At 41.5% G+C, this 20,977-nt stretch overlaps 1 protein-coding gene and 1 pseudogene across 1 annotated transcript in view; one reads left to right on the forward strand and one right to left on the reverse strand.

Annotated features, from left to right (window-relative positions):
* Positions 1–605, reverse strand: part of ALG6 (ALG6 alpha-1,3-glucosyltransferase) — a 65,991-nt gene extending 65,386 nt beyond the window's left edge. The window contains exon 1 of the mRNA XM_007978483.3: positions 496–605. The gene's annotated coding sequence lies outside the window, so the exon portion shown is untranslated. The remainder of the gene's footprint in view (positions 1–495) is intronic.
* Positions 170–8,105, forward strand: LOC103225913 (dnaJ homolog subfamily C member 7 pseudogene; annotated as a pseudogene).
* The last annotated feature ends 12,872 nt before the right edge of the window (positions 8,106–20,977 follow it).

The following is a 20,977-nucleotide window of genomic DNA, read 5'->3' on the forward strand; positions in this document are numbered from 1 at the left end:
CCACGAAGTTGCTAGGCAGGCAGTAGAGGCGCTTTTCGTCATCTTTTGCCTGACGGTGCATCTCGACAAACGCCAAGCCCGCCGCGGTCCACATCCCAGAGCCGACTTTGCTCCTTTTAGTCTGAAAGGTCCTTCCACCGCAGTGGACACAACACCGTGGAGTGCAGCTATGCCGGGCGAGCATATGGGGCGAAAGGGATCCCTTCTCACGTTTCTCCGCCCCTCCTCTGGAGGGCCAAGCTCTCAGAAGCTCAAGGACAAGGGTGACAGGACCGCCCCAGCCTGCAAGTGCCACCACTATCACCGCGTCCCCTCATCCGACCCCCAAGCGACCCTGCGGGAAGGGCTGGGGAGGCCTCGCGTCGCGTCCCAGGGAGTGGAGTGGACCTGGGAGCCGGGTCGCCAGCTCTGCGCCGCCTCGTGGCGCGTTGCGAGCCCCCGGCACCTCCCCACATTGGCCCGGGGTCCGGAACCCGGAGGATCCCATGCTCTTACCCCGCCGCCCGCCGACCGCTGGGATTCGCGCCTGCAGCTGGTCCCACGAAGGCGCCTGCGCGCTCACCCCCGCGGCAGACTGCCCCTCCTGCCTTCCGCCTCCGTGTACCCGCGCGCCCGGTGCGGGAGCGAGCCCGTCAAGCGTGAGGGGAGGGGCGGGCAACCTGGACTGGAGAAGAGGCGGCCGGCTTAGGAGGCGGGGCAAGAGCCGCTGGAACCCGAGAGGTCTCCAGCCCCGGGTTAGGCTGGGGGCAGGTGGAAAGCCCCTTGCTCTTCTTTCCTGGGATATGGCCAAGGCCAGAACGGCTGCTTAGCCAACGGATTCCTGTCAGGGGCGGGCCCTGGCTTGCTGCACTGAGCAGAGAGCCTTGGCCGGTCCTCACCACTGGGCAGTAGGGCTTCCTCTGGGCCTGTGCCCTCGAGGAGCCAGAAAGCCAACCTGTTTCACTTTCTTCCACCCACATGCCTGAGAAGAAGAAGACTGGGCAGCCCCCTCAAGTAAGAAACAGTGAACATCCAACCATTTTCGAGAGCCTGTGCGTTGTGCAAAAGGACCGCCCAGCCCTCGAGTAGCCACTACACGTGCCCCAGGGGGCAGCTTGAATCAGCTGGTCCCAAACTTGCCAAAAATACCTATCTAGTAAGTTAGCAAGACCTGCACACTTTTCCTTTTGCATTGATCCCTTCCTTTTCAGTTCCACTATTTCCATCTCAGTCTAGGCCCCTGTCCAGTCATGCATGGACGGCTGTGATGATTTTTACTTGCTTCCTTTATTCAGAGAGTGCCCTCATTCCCCATTAATGAATCTTGCCATTCTACGTAAGCCAACCCCTATAATTTGTAAGTGTTAGCAAATATTTGGCTATGACTATGGCTTTCTACTGAGTCTGAACAACTTCTCTCTGGGCCTCAGTTTCTTCAACTGTGAAAGGAATCAGTAGGGCTAGGTGAACTTCCAGGTCTAAAATATGATTATATCTAAAAGACCATCAACACTGGGAATATGGAGAAATATGGCCAGGTCCCTGCCCTCAAGGCATTTAATTCTCATTGGAAAGACATTTTTATGCGTAAAAGGATAAAAAGCTATAGAAGGGAACACATACTAAATGTTACATTACTTATATATGCACTAAGCACTGTAGGAGTTAGGAGAAGAGGGTTCACTGTAAACTGCAAACCATCAGGAAACGCTTTTCCTGGAGGAGTCAGCTGAGCTTTGAAGGAAAGCCTGGCTGGATAAGCCCAGAGAATGAGAGTAGGAATCTAGACAAAGGAAATGGTTCAAGCCAAATATTGTGGCAGCTGAAAAGTGTAGAACATTTCCTCCAGTTTAGATGGTGGGTGATGAAGCTGGAAAGGACTAGTAATTGTAGAGAGACTTGAATACCAGGCTGTGGTGTCTGGAATGTATCCAGTGATCAGTAAGGGGCTATTAAATGACTTTTAGCAGGGAGTCAAGTGTACAATACACTGTTAGAGAAAACTTAAAGTGGTGAAAATGGATCAGATGAATCATAGGGAGACTATAGCAGTTCATGCATGATTAGACAAGGACTTGGACTGAGATGGCAATAGTGGAACTGGAAAGGGAGAGATCAATGCAAGAAGAAACATGTACGGGTCTTTTTATTTTTATTTTTTATTTTTTTCTGAGACGGAGTTTCGCTCTTGTTCTCTTGTTGCCCGGGCTGGAGTACAATGGCGCGATCTTGGCTCACCGCAACCTCCACCTCCCGGGTTCAAGCGATTCTCCTGCCTCGACCTCCCAAGTAGTTGGGATTACAGGCATGTGCCACCATACCCGGCTAATTTGGTATGTTTAGTAGAGATGGGGTTTCTCTATGTTAGTCAGGCTGGTCTCGAACTCCCAACTTCAGGTGATCCGCCCACCTTGGCCTCCCAAAGTGCTGGGATTACAGGCGTGAGCCACCACACCTGGCTCATGTACAGGTCTTTATAGCATACTAGATATGTACAAGTGAAACGAAGGAGAGGGAAGAATCAAGGATGGCTCCCAAGGTTTCAAGTGTGAATTACAGTTCCCAAGAACTGATAGATCTTGGGAAGCCTGGAGAATAATCTGGCTTGGAGGAAAAGATGGTGCATTGTATTCAGGTCAAGGTAACATAAAGAAAAGACAGTTGTAATACTCAGGTGTCAGTTATGAATCAGAGCCCAGGAAAGAAGTTGGGGTGAAGATAGAGAGATGAAAGAGTTTCATTTGCTGAACAATGATGGAGACAGTATAAAGAGAAAATAAACAACCATACTTGAATAAATGCATTATCTCAGGCCAAGAGGAGGACGGCACATTGGTGAAGGATGTTACATGGTTACAAACGTAGGGAGAAATCCAGTACATTGCAGGATCGTAAATATTAAGCATCTTGTGAACAAGAACCATGTTTGGCAGACTGAAAATCATATTTTATTGAATCTAAAATTCCACCATCATTATTTTATGTACCACTGAGGAAGAAAACAATGCTACCATTTAAGCTAGTAATTACTGTAAAACACATATAATTTCAGAAATATTAATATGTAAAAAAGTATACATCTTAAAGTGGTGAAAGTTTGTATCAATCTCTCCTTCCTGTTTCTCAACCCAACAGCTTCTGACCCAGTATTTAACAAAAAGTTGATGCTCAAAATATTCATGAATAAATAGTGGAGGAAACATCACAGTCACTAACTCATAGCTGAATTGTCCCACCACTGCCATCTGTATACCTTCTCCTGCTGTTTACCTCCAATAGGGATCATCTTTCGCATCTGAATATCCAGTGCCTTTGCATAACAGATGCTCACAAAATGCATTTTGAATGACAGCATTTACTATAAGCAAAAAGGGTAAGCCATAGCAAAATTATAGAGTAGATCAAGTTTAGAGGCAGTGTAGAAAGGTGATTAAGAACTAGTCTCTGACTCTGAAGACATTAAATCTTAGTTCTTCTACTTTCTAGCTGTGTGAACTTGGTAAAGTCTCCTAATGTCTCTGGCATAATTACTTCACCTACAAAAAACAAAAAAGAATTAATAATAATGTCATCTTCTTTGAACTTTAATAAGAGTAAAATGAAATCATGCATATAAAACTTGAATATACTTCCTGACATATAGTACACAATCAATAAATAGTAGCTGTTATCATTTGTCTTTAACATGTGCTCACTTTTTCATAGCCTTTTCCTTTCTTTGAAGTGTCTTCTTTCCCCTACCATATAGCAGCCCATACATACATATATTTACATCCCCACCAGAAGCCTAATGTTCTTATCTGAAAATTTTATCTGAAACCATAACCAGACATAGTAGCTCACAGCTGTAATCCCAGCATTTTGGGAGGCTGAGGTGGGCAGATCCTTTGAGCCCAGGAGTTGAAGACCAGACTGAGCAGCATGGTGAAACCCTGTCTCTATAAAAAGTATATAAAAATTAGCCAGGTGTGGTGGTGTGCTCATATAATACCAGCTACTCAGGAGGTTGAGATGGGAGGATCACTTGAGCCCAGGGACGCTGAGGCTGCAGTGAACCATGATGCACCAATGCCCTCCAGCCTGAGTGACAGAGCACAACTCTGTCTCAAAAAAATAAAAAAATAAAAAATTATCTGAAATCAAATTACACTAATGCATAATCCTTCTTAAAAGTTTTTGTTGGCCAGGCATGGTGGGTCATGCCTGTAATCCCAGCACTTTGGGAGGCCGAGGCGGGCAGATCATGAGGTTAGGAGATTGAGATCATCCTGGCTAACACGATGAAACTCCGTCTCTACTAAAAAGACAAAAAAAATTAGCCGGGCGTGGTGATGGGTACCTGTAGTCCCAGCTACTCAGGAGGCTGAGACAGGAGAATGGCGTGAACCTGGGAGGTGGAGCTTGCAGTGAGCCAAGATCCACGCCACTGCATGCATTCCAGTCTGGGCGACAGAGAGAGACTCCGTCTCAAAAAAAAAAAAAAAAAAAAAAAAAGTTGCATTTTAAAGACAGATGGGAAAGAACATGAAATGAACAGTATTAATCTCTAAAGTCAGTTTGACTAATAGGTGATGGCTTCAATTATCTACTGCTGTGTAACAAATTACTCCAAAATTTAGTGGCTTATGTAGCAATGTTTTTATTTACTCATGATTCTATGGATCAAGAATCTAGGCAGGGTTCAGGTAGGTGGTTCATCTGTTCCACTGGGATTGTCTGAGGTCACTCATGAGGCTGCATTCAGCTGGGAGATCAGCTGAGGCTGAAACATCTGTGAATGGCTTCAGCCCTCTCTCCACAGGGCTTCTCTCTCCAGAAAGTTTCACAAACTTTTTACATGGCAGCGCACTTCCCAGAGAGAGCATTCCAAGCAGCAAAGGCAAAAGTTGCAAATCTCTTAACACCCCAGCCTTACAAGTCACACAGCAACCTAGCCATGATACAAGGAGAGTGGGAATAGATTCTGCCTCTCAATGGGAAGGTAGGAAAGAATTTGTGGCCATCTGTAATCCACTACAGAAAAGTTGGGATGAAACTAGAAATGGGCAAGAGCCCAGCTAACTAATAATTTTTTTGTCACCAGCCAGAAAATCAGAGTTCAAATCCCCTTACTTTCTTGTCTTTCTGCCATGTCTTTCACAAAAGGGGCAACCTCTGGTGGCCATTTCATGTGTATAAAGAAAAGATAATAATCGCATGGTACAAATTGTGTGTAACTTGTTTTGGCCTGAATTGTAGCCCTCAAAATTCATATGTTGAAGTCCTAATCCCCAGTGCCTTAGGATGTGACTATATTTGGAAATAGGGATTTTAAAGAGGCAATTAAGATTAAGTCAGGACATTAGGATGGGCCCTAGTCCAACATACCTGGATCCTTGTAAGAATGGAAATTTGAACACAGATATGCATGCACACAGAAGAAAGACCATGTGAAGACAGGAGAATAGGGCCATCTGCAAGAAAAGGAGAGAGGCCTCAAAAGAAATCAGCTCTGCAGACACTTTGATCTCTGACTTCAAGCCTCCAGAACTCTGAGAAAATAAATTTATGTTGTTTAAGCCACACAGCCTGTGCTATTTTGTTACAGCAACCTTAACAAACTATTATATACTTTATTAAAGGTACTGTTAATATTCAATCAGCTAGGCAAACTTGCTCACACAAATCATACTTTTATAATAGTTTCTAGTCCCTTTCCTAGATCACTTCCACTTGGTAAGAAAACAAGCCCTTTTCTATATAAGTTTCAGATCTTCTCTGATTTTAAGTGAAAGCCATTCACCTGATCATAACTATTCTTTGAAATAGAATCTATTTTCTTATCAGCACCTGTTCCTTAATTGACCCTTTTATGGGTCAAAATGACTCCTTTTCCATTATTCTGTAACCTCCAAGTCTCATTATACTCTTGCCCCATGTAGAGCATAAGTTCACCTAAGTAGCAGAGTGTTAGAGTTAAACTTTACATTATAGGCATTAGCAAAAGTCTTTCATATCCAGCTCACTTGATCTTCACAGTAACTCTGAGATAATGGTAGAACAGGTGTTATTATCCCCTTCTGACATATAAGAAAACTTGAGAGTGACATTTCCCTAAAGCATGTTCCACAGAACTCTCATTCAGTGAGATAATAACTATTGTCACAAAAAAAGAAAGTTCTAGGATCCCTAGTTGCAGACTGCTGTCCTGGTGTCTCTGATGCCCAAATGTTCTTTTTTTTTTTTTTTTTTTTTTTTTTTTTTGAGACAGAGTCTCATTCTGTTGCCTAGGCTGGAGTGCAGAGGCACGATCTTGGCTTATTGCAACCTCTGCCTCCCGTGTTCAAGCAATTCTCCTGCCTCAGCCTCCTGAGTAGCTAGGATAACAGGCATGTGCCACCACACCTGGCTAACTTTTGTCTTTTTAGTAGAGACAGGGTTTCACCATGTTGGCCAGGCTGGTCTCAAACTCCTGACCTCAGGTGATCTGCCCACCTCGGCCTCCCAAAGTACTGGGATTATAGGCATGAGCCATTGCGCCAGGCCAACAAAATATCTCTCTAAAGGCTACCATACTAAGTAGTGCTTCCTTTACTCAATCACTTATTAATCAAATGTTTTCTGAGCATCTGCTCTGTCTGTGCCAGATGCAGAGCCATGTGCTAATAGAAACCAGACAAGTTAGACTTGCTGGCTGCCCATCAGAACTTCACTTCTAGGAAAGGGAGAAGTCTAACCAACAATTGTACACCATGGAAAGCAGAGTATTTCAAGGAACAAGGAAATGCATATTATGTGAAGAAAGATTACAACGAAGCTTACAATTATACAAAAGCCTTAGGCATATGTCCTAAAAATACTAGCTATTACAGTAATCAAGCAGCCACATTGATTATGCTTGGAAGGTTCCAGGAAGCTCTTGGAGATGCACACCAGTCATTGAGATTGGATGACAGTTTTGTTCAGGGACATCTAGGAGAGGGCAAGTGCCCCCTCTCTCCCTAGAGAATGCCATGGCCATATGTCAGTTTCCAGAGAGCCCTAGAACTGGATCATAAAAATGCTCAGGAATAACAGGAGTTCAAGAATGCTAATTCAATCATGGAATATGAGAAGTTAGCAAAAACAGATTTTGAGAAGCATGATATTAGAAAGGTTGTTCTCTGCATGGACTGTGCCTTCCTACTTGCCCCTGCCTGCCATTGCTTCAAAATCCTCAAAGCAGAATATTTAGTAATGCTGGGTCATATCCAGAAGCACAATCTGTGGCCAGTGACATTTTACAAATGGAGTCCACCAATGCAGATCCTCTGTATGTGTAAGGTCTTTGCCTTTATTATGAAGATTGTATTGAGAAGGCAATTAAGGTTTTTGTATAGGCTCTCAGGATGGCTCCATGAGAGGGCCTGCATTGCTTGCAGAAATCCCAAAGCACTCAAAGCAAAGAAAGGAGGCAGAAATAAAGCATTTAAGCAAGGAAATTACAAGCTAGCGTACGAACTGTACATGGGAGCCCTGGGGATAAACTCCAACAATATAAAAATAAATACTAAACTCTACTATAATCAGGTTATCATTAATTCTAAGCTTAGGAAACTAGATAATGCAATACAAGACTGCACAAATACAGTGAAGCTCAATGACACCTATTTAAAAGCCTACTTGAGAAGAGTTCAGTGTTACATGAACATGAAACAGTATGAAGAAGCAGTGCACAATTATGAAAAAGTGTATCAGATAGAGAAAACAAAAAGACACGAACAACTCCTAAAAAATGCACAGCTGAAACTGAAGAAGGGTAAGAAGAAAGATTACTACAAGATTCTGGGAGTGGACAAGAATGCCTCTGAGGACAAGATCAAGAAAGCTTATCGCAAATGGGCCTTGATGCACCATCCAGATTGGCACAGTGGAGGCAGTGCTGAAGTTCAGAAGGAGGAGGGGAGGTTCAAAGAAATTGGAGAGGCCTTTACCATCTTCTCTGATCCCAAGAAAAAGACTCTCCAGGAGAGTGGCCAGGACCTGGACAAGGAGGGCATGAATACGGGTGATTTTGATGCAAATAGTATCTTCAAGGCATTCTTCAGTGGTCTTGGGGCTTCAGCTTTGAAGCATCTGGTCCAGGGAATTTTTTTCTATTTGCCTAATGAAGAGCAACCACCCAGAAGCCAGAAAATGCAGAGTCACTCAGTTTAATCTTGAACGTGGACACAATTCACATCATGTCTCCGTGTACTTAGAGCAGTTCTGTTTTCTCAGTTGGATATCCAGTGTCTGTGTGAATGGGGTGAAGGATAATGAACCAGTGCCAAAGACTGCAGTTAGGGGAGGGAGGTAGGCAGATGGACAAGGAAGCAGCTTGTGAATTTTTATTTACTCTTTAACTTTATTAAAACAGAAAACAAGAAAGAGAAAAAAAGGTGTGAGACAGTCTCTTCATACAGACAAATTTTATTTATTTATTTATTTGTTGAGACAGCATTTTACTCTATCATCCAGGCTGGAGTGTAGTGGTACAATCTCAGCTTACTGCCACCTCCGCCTCCCGGGTTCAAGCGATACTCTTGCCTTAGCCTCCTCAGTAGCTGGGATTACAGGCGCCTGCCACCACACCTAGCTAATTTTTCTGTTCTTAGTAGAGATGAGGTTTCACCATGTTGGCCAGGCTGGTCTCGAACTCCTGACCTCAGGTGATCCGCTTGCCTTGGCCTCCCAAAGTGCTGGGATTACAGGTGTGAGTCACCACACCCGGTCCAGATAAATAAATTTTAAAACACTAGGTTATGCAAATCTAAGGAAAAAAGGTTCCTTACTTCAGATCTTCTCAGTGCCTGTTTTTTAAGGCAAGGTCTCACTATGTTGCCAGGCTGCTCTCAAAATCCTGGCTAACGTAATCCTCCTGCCTCAGACTCCCAAGAAGATAGGATTATAAGCACATGCCACTGCACCTGGCTTTCAAAGCCTTTTGTATGTTATGTACATCATGATTCTCCAAGAGAATATAGGATTTTCAGCCTTATTTGACTATAGACTCCTATCTTCACACCCACCCCACCACCCACTTCTCGCCCTGAAGAGTGGTCCATGAAACACACTTTTGGAAATGCTAGTGTAAGACACTGCACAATTTCCCTAAGAGATACAGCAATAAGTATCTGAACAATGATTAAATTGATTAAAATGATTAAAACATAGATCTTAGTTACTTTTATTCATTTTCAGGACTATTTAAAGGAAGTCAGAATATGAAATTTGCTGATTAAATTAATGATAAAGCAAAATTAAAATGGAAAAAATAAATTCCTAAAATTCAAAAATAAAATGAAACAAAAGAACTTAACTATATATCCAGCTGATGTTTCAGCTACACAAAGAGACTGTTCCAAGTGACTTTAAAACATATAATTTAGCCAGCATAATGGCCCAGCTGTAATCCCAGTTACTCAGGAGGCTGTGAGGCAGAAGGATCACTTGAGCCCAGGAGTTTGACGCCAGCCTGGGCAATATAACGAGACCCCATTAAAAAAAAGAAGAAATAGAAAAAACACAGTAGGGCCTGGGTGCAGTGGCTCATGACTGCGATCCCAGGACTTTGGGAGGCACAGGCATGAGGATCACTTGAGCCCAGCAGTTCAAGACCAGCCTGGACAACACAGGGAGACCCCATCTCTACAAAAAAATTTTAAAAATTATCTGGGTGTGGTGGCACACACCTGTGGTCCCAGCTACTTGGGAGGCTGAGGTGGAAGGATCACATGAGCCCAGGAGGTTGAGGATGCAATGAGCCATGATTGTGCAGCTGCACTCCAGCCTAGACGACAGAGTAAGATCCTGTCTCAAAGAAATGAAAAGAAAAAAATACAGTAATTTGATGGCTAATTCCTAGTGTGATATACCTTAAGTGAAAAAAATCTGTTAAAATAAATAATTGTTAGTAATGGTATTGTGGGTATTAGGGTTGGAATTGTTATTCTGAGACTACTGTATGTGTAAAGTGGGATAAAGAAAATGAAGATATATATGCTATTCAAATTCTATCATGCCTGGCATTTTGAGATCATGATTCTTGGCATGGGAAAAATGAGTTAAACATGAAAGATAAAGTTAAATATTTCTTTCTTTCTTTCTTTCTTTTTTTTTTTTTTTTTTTTTTTTTTTTTTTTTTTTTTTTTTTTTTTTTTGAGACAGAATCTTGCTTTCTGTCACCCAGGCTGGAATACAGTGGTGCAATCTCAGCTCACTGCAACCTCCACCTCGCAGGTTCAAAGCAATTCTGCTGCCTCAGCCTCCCAAGTAGCTGGGACTACAGGCCCGCACCACTACGCCTGGCTAATTTTTTTGTATTTTCGGTAGAAGTGGGGTTTCACCACATTGGCCAGGCTGGTCTCAAACTCCTGACCTCAAGCAATCTGCCCACCTTAGCCTCCCAAAGTGAGCCACTGTGCCTGGCCTAGAAGTAAAGTATTGATATACATTCAGGATTTATTTTATTGAATTATTGGAAGGAAGAAAGGAAAAAAGAAGGAAGGGAGGGAGGGAATGAAGAAAGGAGAGAGGGAAGAAAGGAAATTAAAAGTAGGTCAGGCACAGTAGCTGACGCCTGGAATCTCAGCCTTTTGGGAGGCCTAGGTGGGCAGATCACTTGAGGCCAGGAGTTAGAGACCAGCCTGGCCAACATGGTGAAACCCCATCTCTATTAAAAATACAAGGCCGGGCGCGGTGGCTCAAGCCTATAATCCCAGCACTTTGGGAGGCCGAGGTGGGCGGATCACCAGGTCAGGAGATCGAGACTATCCTGGCTAACACGGTGAAACCCTGTCTCTACTAAAAATACAAAAGATTAGCCAGGCGTGGTGGTGGGTGCCTGTAGTCCCAGCTACTCAGGAGGCTGAGGCAGGAGAATGGCATGAACCTGGGAGACGGAGATTGCAGTGAGCCGAGATCATGCCACTGCACTCCAGCCTGGGTGACAGAGTGAGACTCCGTCTCAAAAACAAAAAAACAAAAAATTAGCTGGGTGTGGTAGCGTGCACCTATAATCTCAGCTACTCGGCAGGCTGAGGTATGAGAATCACTTGAACCTGGGAGGCAGAGATGTCAGTGAGCCAAGATCACCCCACCACTGTACTCCAACTTGGGAGACAGAGCAAGACTTCATCGAGAAAAAAACCAATTCAGTTTTAAGTTGATTCCAATTTGGTTCCTCCAAATATGAGGTTGGTTTCTGAAGTTCCAAAAGAGATTCCTCTCATCTGTAAGTCTGTTCTGTGTTTTGAAACAAGGGTGATTGTGTGTGTGTGTGTGTGTGTGTGTGTGTAAGAAAGGGAGAGGGAAGGGGAAGGGAAGAGGTTTCAAAATAATGAGTTGGTTTATTAGCTTCCCCATTGGTGACAATTTTTTTTAGAAGTATCATAAACTCATGGAGCATGTGACAGACAATTCACATTTGATGTGTTTCAATCCAGTGTAGTTACTGTGCTTACTGGTGTTCAGTGTGTCTCACGGCTAGTGGGAGTCTCTTTAAGTTGGCTCCTGAGTCCTATTGACATGACCTAGCAGTCTTTACTTGGATCATAGTTTCCTTGCTATCTGGTATAACAAGATGTTCCAGGTTTATTTTTGTATGTTTATTTTCCAAACCTGTACTTAGCTACTTCTTCAAGAACCCTGGTTCCTTTTAGCAGCAAACAGTATTTCAAGACCACAACCTATATGCTGAGGATGCTCATTGCTATTGGATTGGTTTTTGGTTTTAGTCGTTTCTGTGGAAAGAGCTAAGAAATATGCCCGCCCGCCCTCCCCTTTCTTCCTTCCTTCCTTTCCTTCGTTTCCTTCGTTTCCTTCGTTTCCTTCGTTTCTTCCTTTTTTGAGACAGAGTCTGGCTCTGTTGCCCTGGCTGGAGTGCAGTGGTACGATCTCAGCTCACTGCAACCTCCACCTCCTAGATTCAAGCAATTATCCTGCCTCAGCCTCCCGAGTAGCTGGGATTACAGGTGCCCACCACCATGCCCAGTTTATTTTTGTACTTTTAGTAGAGACGGGGTTTCTCTATTGGCCAAGCTGGTCTCAAACTCCTAAGCTCAAGTGATTCACCCACCTCAGCCTCCCAAAGTCCTGGGATTATGGGCGTGAGCCACCACACCAGGCCTAAAAATGAATTGTTTTCTACTGTGAATAGAGTGGTTTTGATTTCTATTGTTTAAGTGACGCAAATCAAGTTAAATTTATAATTACTTGTGAATATATTTATTCAATAAATATTTATTGACTAAACAGCGTGTCCTTAAGGAGCTTACACCAGTAATTTATACACAGTCCAGAAGAATATAATCATTGTTATTTTACTGTCAATTTCAGATGCCAGCTGGAATTATTCTCATATATATACAAACATACAGATGTTTCAACCATATATATGTATATAATCATACATATAAGTTTGTTTATATGGACCATAAAAAAATACATGTGACATCTTTACAGATAAAAAGAGTTCTTTAATGTGACAATATAATGTATTCGTTGGTTCATGGACCCCCAAACTTCCAAGGAGTGTCACAAATCTGCATCTCTCTCAGCCCAGGATCTTGAATTTAATTTTAAATCTATGATGTATGGTATAACTTGGCCCAATGCATTTTGGGACAATTATAAACATCCATAATTCCCAATAGTGAATAACACTGTTGGATCAGTGCTTAAGTAGATTTGTAAAGCCAATGTGATAACACAAATGCTGCTTTATTACTTTATCTTCAGTGTCTTTCACAACTGAGTGGATTGTCACACTCTATTATGTGGCACACAGATCCATTGGCTTAGAGTTATCATGGTACTTGTCTAAAATGGTCTTTGAAAATGAAAATTTGGGCTAAACATAAAGGTAGCAACCTGCCAGTAAGAACTATTCAAATCAAAAATTCTTCCCGAGGGAAATGGTAAGAACTCCATTTAAAAATCATATAAATCAAGGTAGTAGGAGGTTCCAACTTGTAAAATTTACAGTAAATACATCAAGATTTAAAGTCAGATTTTGAAATAGATTTTTATTTATAGTAAGGGATCTAAGTCTGTGCCAGTGAAACAGGGTAAAACACAAAATAAAGTCTTTTCTTCTTACTTGAGTTTTTGTTTTTGTTCACCAAAGTTATAAAAGATTGCCAAACTAAAAATGAATCTGAGGAGAGGAGTAGGACACAAAATATGTAGGATGTGATTTTTGTATCACTGTTTTGTTTGATAGTAGGTTTGGGGTTTGGTTTTAATGAGAAAGGAGACAGCAGATATTGTCAAGACAGCACTCTGCCTCTAGAAACATGGATTTAAAAATCTAAATGAGATACCACATGTGCCCAATAATAGTAGCTACTACATATCACCGGAATGATTCTCAGAAAATGAAGGAAAGAACCTGGGTGCTCTGATGGTGTAAAGGAAAATAATCCTTCCTGGATATGTAGTGAATATAGGTTTGTAAAAACTCTATCTATAAAAAGTTATTTTCTATAATTGATGGAGTTAGTTTTCTGGAATAATAGCTAAACTGAACAGAACTAAACTGTTATTGAATCTACAGTAGTCACTTAAGCAAAAGAAATAACCTCTAAGTGCCCTTTCTCATCCAGGATTTCTTTAGGATCCAGAGAAGAGAGCCAAGAGGAGGAAAGCATCTTCTCCCTTCAACAATAGCATCCAAGTCTACAACCCATGAAAGTATATGATGGCTGGACACAGTGGCTCGCACCTGTAATCCCAACACTTTGGGAGGCTGAGGTGGGAGGACTGCTTGAGCCCAGGAGATGGAAACCAGTCTGGGCAATATAGTGAGATCTCGTCTCTATTAAGTTTAAAACAAACGAAAAAAATTTTAATTTAAAAAAGAGAAAGCATAGTATGAGAAGAAATTTTAAAATTAAAAAAAATATATTTCAAAGCCTCTATCCAAAGCTGTTGTGGAATATTGTTGTGGTGTTTACTTTTAAAATACTGGAGCGCTTGTTCTTTATAACTATTCCTGGGAAAGATGGAACTACTGCATTACCCTAGGTAAACATTCGGGCTGATTGGAAGGGCGGGGCCAGAAAGTACTAAATCCTATTCAAAGAAATGAGAGGGGCTGGAAAAGCGTGAACATTCTCCAAAATAGACCCCAGTGAAACATAATTACAATTCATCACATACTCTGCATTTTCTTCTCCGAAGAATTCTACAGAACATTGTGGTTTACATGAAATGCATCAAAGCTGGTATCTACTTATATTAGACACTAATTTGACTCCTTGGATTGTTCTCTGCTGGAAGCTTTCTGGTTGTGTATACTTCGCTTCCCAAATGAATTTTCCCTAGAGGCATCAGGGAAGCAGAAAGCCTTTCTCTGGAGGCTCCTGTTCTATTTTTTGCCTCTTACCTTTTGTAAAATAGTTCCTTTAAGCTATTTCACAGTGTGAGATTTAATTACATTCTGGGTTGCTCTTTTCTGGTCCTTACTTGCTGCTACTGATTTGATCGAAACCCCCATGTAGAGATTTTTACTGAGTCCTGAGATCTAAGACATCCAAATCAAATTTTGGAAAACCTTGTGTTCTTAATAAAGTTCTCTACTTTCTCAGCACGCTTATCTTACATTGAATTAATAAAGCTTTGGTAGTTGTTTAAATAGATTAAATGTCACACTTTAAATAGAAAGAGAAGGCTCTACCTAACTGACCTATTTTTCATCTGTGATTTAGAAAAAGGCAAGATTAGCATGGATATTGCATTTTCAAGGACCTTACCACTATTAAATAGACTGTTAAGTGCATTTTATGGCTGAAGAGTCTGTTCCCAGTTCAGTCTACAAGACGTGCTAAGTTCATCTCTACCTGCTACATTGAACATTCACTGACTAAAATACTTTGTGTGGATCTAATACCTATGCTCTGTATCTTTTAAGTACATAACTCTAAATATTTTAGGACTAGTAAAACGTAATTCAGTAACAGTCCTAAGAATACGTATTGTCCCTCAAGAAAAATATAGTGTTCGTATTTATCCAATGATAGACGTCCTTTGCTCCATTAGCACCCGCATATCATAAGTGACCGGAGGTTGAAAAATAATACAGGCACTCGTAAAATGAGAGTCTTATTTAAATCAAGAAAGCAAGAATAGCTGATTAAAACTCCATCCTCACATTGACTCAACTTGTTCTCAGGGTTTCAAGGCTATGAGAGAAGTAGTTTATGGACCTATATTCCAAACTGAACAGAATAGGTATTTTACCATTCATTCTTACTGACATTCAGGCAAATTTTAGTTTTTTTAGTTTTTTTTTTTTTTTTTTTTTTTTTTTAGAGGAACTTCTGCCTAGCCATTTTACCTTCCTTTAAGGTAGTTTTTGAACACAAAAGAAAGTGTCAGTGAATGAATGTGAGAAAAAATATATATATATGTATATAAATTAAGAAATGATTTTCCTGTATGTTCCTCTCTTTTATCAAAGTACATACCTATCCTACTTTGTCAGAAAACCCAAAAAGAAGCAAGTCTCATTAAAAGAGAATTCTGTTCAAAGGACTGCTTGCCTGTTTTTGCCTACTTGGCATGCCAAAACTTTGATTTTAATTGTTTGGTAGGCTCCATCTAAACCAGATACTCATACATAGTAGTAATTAAATAGATTCTTCAATTCAGAATTTTATGAACCAAAAGATAGATCCTCTTGGATGGGTATGGGGAAACTACCTGTTCTGAGGGCCCCAACAGCCCAGACATGCATCCTAAGTATTTAAGCTGTGTAAGTTCCCCAACTTTAACTTTGTGAGGAAATCCTACAGACCACACGAACTATAGAGTCTTTCCCGTTCCTCCTTTCTGCCACAAATCACGGAATAGCCTTTCCCATTCTGCCCAGTTGGCATTACTATAATCTTTCTTGTATACCCTCATTCCACTTTGCTAATACCTCCCTTATGGCATCTAATTCATTCCTCTTTGTGTTGTAATTAGGTCTATACATGTTTGCCTGCAACTAGACTTTAAGCTTCTTAAGAGGAGGGTTCATGTTTTCTTTCCTATATTCTTCACAGTTTTCAGCACACAAGAATAACCAAGATTATATTAATTAAAGACTAAGCAGAGCTGTTAGAGAATTCCTAAGTTCTCAGTGGGAACAATAAGGATTACTTAAATATACTTGACAGTACGTTTTGGATTTAAAAATATGCCAAAAGGAAAAATGACCTAGACTCATTTAAACAATTTTGTAAAGCAATTTTGATCAATATATTTATGATTCAGTAAATTATTCATTCCACAGATACACTAAGACTAGATTTCCTAAAAAAAGAAAAACTAGCACTGAGACCAGATAACATAGATTCCTGTTTTGCTTTTCTCAGAATTGCTTGGACTATTTCTTTAGTTTCTTTCCTTTGTTTGTTTGAGATAGAATCTTTGAAGTTAGTTCTCACTCGTAAGTGGGAGTTGAACAATGAGAACACACGGACACAGGGAGGGGAACACCATACACCTGTTGGGGGTGGGGGGCAAGGGGAGGGATAGCATTAGGAGAAATACCTAATGTAGATGACGGGTTGATGGGTGCAGCAAACCACCATGGCACATGCATACCTATGTAACAAACCTGCATGTTCTGCACATGTATCCCAGAACTTAAAGTATAATAGCAATTAAAAAGAATCGTTGAAGTTAATAGAATCTCAAGTTCTTAACTCGAAGAACAGTAGGACTACAAAACTGCTGTCAAGTTTTCTTAATCAAAGATCACTAATAAGCTTTGTTTGAAAAAGAAAACCCTACCGTGGAATTAAAAGCACGAGATTAGAAGTCAGAAGACCTGGTTTTCTTCCTGATGCTGCTACTGACTGTGTTACCTTCTCCAAAACATTTCAGCTTTCTGGGCCTCAGTTTCCTTACTTATAAACTTTGGAGGTTTCATACTCAATAATCTCGAAGCTTCTACCCAATTCTTAAAATCCTGTGATCCTGTGAATTTATTACAAATAGCATTCATTGCCGGGCGCAGTGGCTCAAGCCTGTAATCCCAGCACTTTGGGAGGCCGAGACGGGCGGATCACGAGGTCAGGAGATCGAGACCATCCTGGCTAACATGGTGAAATCCCATCTCTACTAAAAAATACAAAAAACTAGCTGGGCGAGGTGGCAGGCGCCTGTAGTCCCAGCTACTCGGGAGGCTGAGGCAGAAGAATGGCGTAAACCCGGGAGGCGGAGCTTGCAGTGAGCTGAGATCGGCCACTGCACTCCAGCCCGGGCGACAGAGCGAGACTCCGTCTCAAAACAAACAAACAAACAAACAAAAAAAAACAAATAGCATTCATTGTGTGTGTGTGTGTTTGTGTGTGTGTGTGTGTGTGTGTGTGTGTGTCAGCATCTCCCTCTGTCACCTATGCTGGAGTACATACAGTAGCAACCTCGATCATCCTGGGCTCAGTTGATCCTCCTATCTCAGCCTCTGGAGTAGCTGGGACAACAAGCACACACCACCACACCCAGCTATAATTTTGTATTTTTTGTAGAGATGGGGTTTCATCATGTGGCCCAGGCTGGTCTTGAATTCTTGGGCTGCAATGAGCTGTGATTACCCTACTGCACTGTAGACTGGGTAACAGATAGAGACTTTGTCTCAGAAAAAAAAAATAGAATAAACTTACACTAGCTTTTGGGTAGGCAAAACAACTGATGACCACTAGAGAAGGAGATATATAGAGAGACACATTTTATTGAGCACTTACTATGCTGTAGTCATCAGGCTAAGCCATTTGTATTCATTCAAAAAATAATTACTGAGAACCTACTACAGGCTAAGCATGAGAACAAGAAAGATATGGTCCCTGTTCCCACAGGACTCAAATTTAAAGAGAATTTCTAATTATCCTTTAAAACCATATGAGGTATGTGTTTTGTTTATTGCTGCCTAATAGATTTTAAAAACAAAATGACATGTAGCATAGACTGCTTAAGTGACTTGCTCAAAGGCAAATGGTAGTGGGTAGCAGAGCTAGAACCCAACATTTATGTGAGAGGTTAGCCTCATTTAACACATACCTTGCAGGTATGGATGAGACAGGTGAAAGGGACAGCATTTTCCCGTGACCTACATGACCAAGTCTATCCAAGGGAGTGCTGAAGACCCAGACAGGGAACCCCAATCAAGTTAAAATGAATATCATGGACGTAGAGAAATACATATGTGAAAGAAGGAAGACAGACCCCTGTATTTTGCAGCAGTAAAGGAGAATGTGGAGACCAGTTATATATTTCATTTCTAGCACAAATGAGTCCTCAGCCTCCCTCTTTCCCCCTTTCCTCATCACCTCTTCTTCCCCTTAATCATTAAATTACAGAACCCAAGAGCTAGAAGATGATTTAGGGAGCATATAGTCAAAACGTCTTGGTAACCCAAATGACAGCCAAGGTCTCCCTGCTTCTTAAGACCTGGTAGGATTGACTCAATCCCCCATTCCAACTCCTGTGGAAAACACAGTACCCTTCTCAACCTCTCTGAAAAGACCTAGGGGCTTCTCATGACAGTTGCTTCTGGCTCCAACTACTTTGTCTTCTAAGTTCTTGGTCTTTAGTCTATATTTCTGCTCCTCTTTCATCTCAGCCTTGTCATCAATTCAACATGTAGCTAAACCCTTTTATACAAAGATCAATATATTAATCTCTTATGCCTCATTTTATACTGAGGATAAAATTGAGGAGTGGAGGAGTTATAAGACATGCCCAAGATGACTCAGCTGGCGAGGGGCAGGGCTGGGCCAAGAAGTCAGGTCTTCTTTCCACTTCATTATTCTTCTCAGTCATCAGGTACCTTTGTATAGCTCAGGCAGGAGAAGAAACTTGGCCATTCTTTGCCCAATAAATGCAATTCTAAGAGTTTTCCCCAGGTCTTTACTACTTATTAATTAGTAATCTATTTTAGTCAGCTTTGGCTGCCATAACAAAATACCATAGACTGGATGGCTTAAACAACAGAAATTACTTTTCTCACTGTGCTGGAGGCCAAAAGTCCCAGATCAACGTTCAGCAAGGTTGGACCTTGGTGAGAGCTCTCTTCCTGGCTTGTAGAGGGCTGTCTTCTCACTGTGTCCTCACAAGGCCTTTCCTTGCCTGATGCAGAGAGGGAGGGAGGGAGGGAAGGAGAGGGAGAGGGGGAGAAGGTGAGAGGGAGAGAGGGAAAGAGGTAGAGGGAGGGAGAGAGAGAGAGAGAGTGATTGATTGATTGATTGATTGATTGATTGATTTCCTCCTCTTCTTATAAGGCCACCAGGCTCATCATATTAAGGCCTCACTCTTATGATATTTAATCGTCTCCTAAAGATGTAATCTTCAAGTACAGTCACTTTGGGGGCTGGAACTGGGAAGAAACAATTCAATCCGTAGGACAGTCCTATTAAAAGTTAGAGAGGGAAAACAGTGTGTCTTGTCAGAAAATATTCTCACCCACCTTCTCAATTCTTAGTGAAGTTTTAACTAGGGAAATAAAGAACTGTGGATAAATTTTTAGGTTTCATTAGTAAGGCAAAATAACTTGCAAATTGGCTGGGCGCAGTGGCTCATGCCTGTAATCCCAACACTTCAGGAGGCTGAGGTGGGCAGATCACATGGGGTCAGGAGTTGGAGAACAGCCTGGCCAACATGAAACCCCATCCCTACCAAAAATACAAAAATTTGCTGGGCATGGTGGTGCATACCTGTAATCACAGCTACTTGGGAGGCTGAGGCAGGACAATCCCTTGAACCGGGAGGTGGAGATTGTAGTGATCTGAGATCGTGCCACTGCACTTCAGCCTGGGTGACAAAGCGAGACTCCATCTCAAACAAAACAAAATAAAACTTGCAAATCATCTAACAATCCTTGAGTGCCTACGACGTGCCCAGCATCATTATAAGCACCTTACATATATTAACTAATTTCATCCTCACAACCATCTTATTATGTAGATACTATTTTAGCTCCCATTTTGCAGATGAAGAAATGGAACTAGTCCAACATCACACAGCTAATAAGGGGCAAGGCTAGGATTCAAACCCAAACAGTCTGGCTCCTGAGCCTATGCTTTTAACTATAACTCCATGTTGCTTATATTTATTATAATCATTTCTGGTTTCCTGGGGCAAATAAACATGGTTATACAAAACAAATGGAAAGTGGTATGTATGAATTATCCTTTACATAGTTTACTCATATAAAGTACTCATATATATTTTACATATATAAAATAATAATTTTAAATTAAAAAGCAAAAAATAGGAACAAATAGCTTGGGCAACATAGTTAGACCTCACCTCTACAAAAAATTTAACAATTAGCCAGGTGTGGTGGTGCACACCTGTAGACCTAGCTACTCAGGAGGCCAAGTGGGAGGATCGCTTGAGCCTGGGAGTTTGAGACCAGCTTTAACAAAATAATGAGACCCTGTCTCTACAAAAAATAAAATAAAAAATTAGCTGGATATGATGGCACATGCCTATAGTCCAAGCTACTCAGGTTGCTGAAATGGGAGGATTGCTTGAGTCCTGTAGGTCAAGGCTGCAGTGAGCTGTGATTGTATCACTGCACTCCAGCCTAGGCAACAGAGCAAGACTCTGTCTCAAAAATAAAAAGGGAACTATTGAAAATTATAGTTAACTCAAGTCAGCAAGGGCAGCTCCTAAAAATTTTAGAAGTTCCAGCTATTTATGTCATATGTAGTAGGGACACTGAAAGATTGCCAAGCCATGCATTTATTAGTAGAATGCTGAATTCTTAATATAACATAACAATACTGCATTTATTTTACAAATATCAAGTATAATTGGAAACAGAAGAACCCTCCCAAGTAGGGTGACCAACTGTTTGCCTGGGACTTTCTTTCAGTCCAGAGAATTTCTGTCTTCTCTGGAACCAGAAATAACTTTAGCAAACATGTTTTTCATTTGTTTTTGCTTGTTCTGGAACAGTCTTGCTCTGTTGCCCAGACTGGAGTCCAGTGGCTTGATCTTGGCGCACTGC

This window comes from Chlorocebus sabaeus, chromosome 20 (genome assembly GCF_047675955.1).
Source record: "Chlorocebus sabaeus isolate Y175 chromosome 20, mChlSab1.0.hap1, whole genome shotgun sequence".
Taxonomy (NCBI): Eukaryota; Metazoa; Chordata; class Mammalia; order Primates; family Cercopithecidae; genus Chlorocebus; species Chlorocebus sabaeus.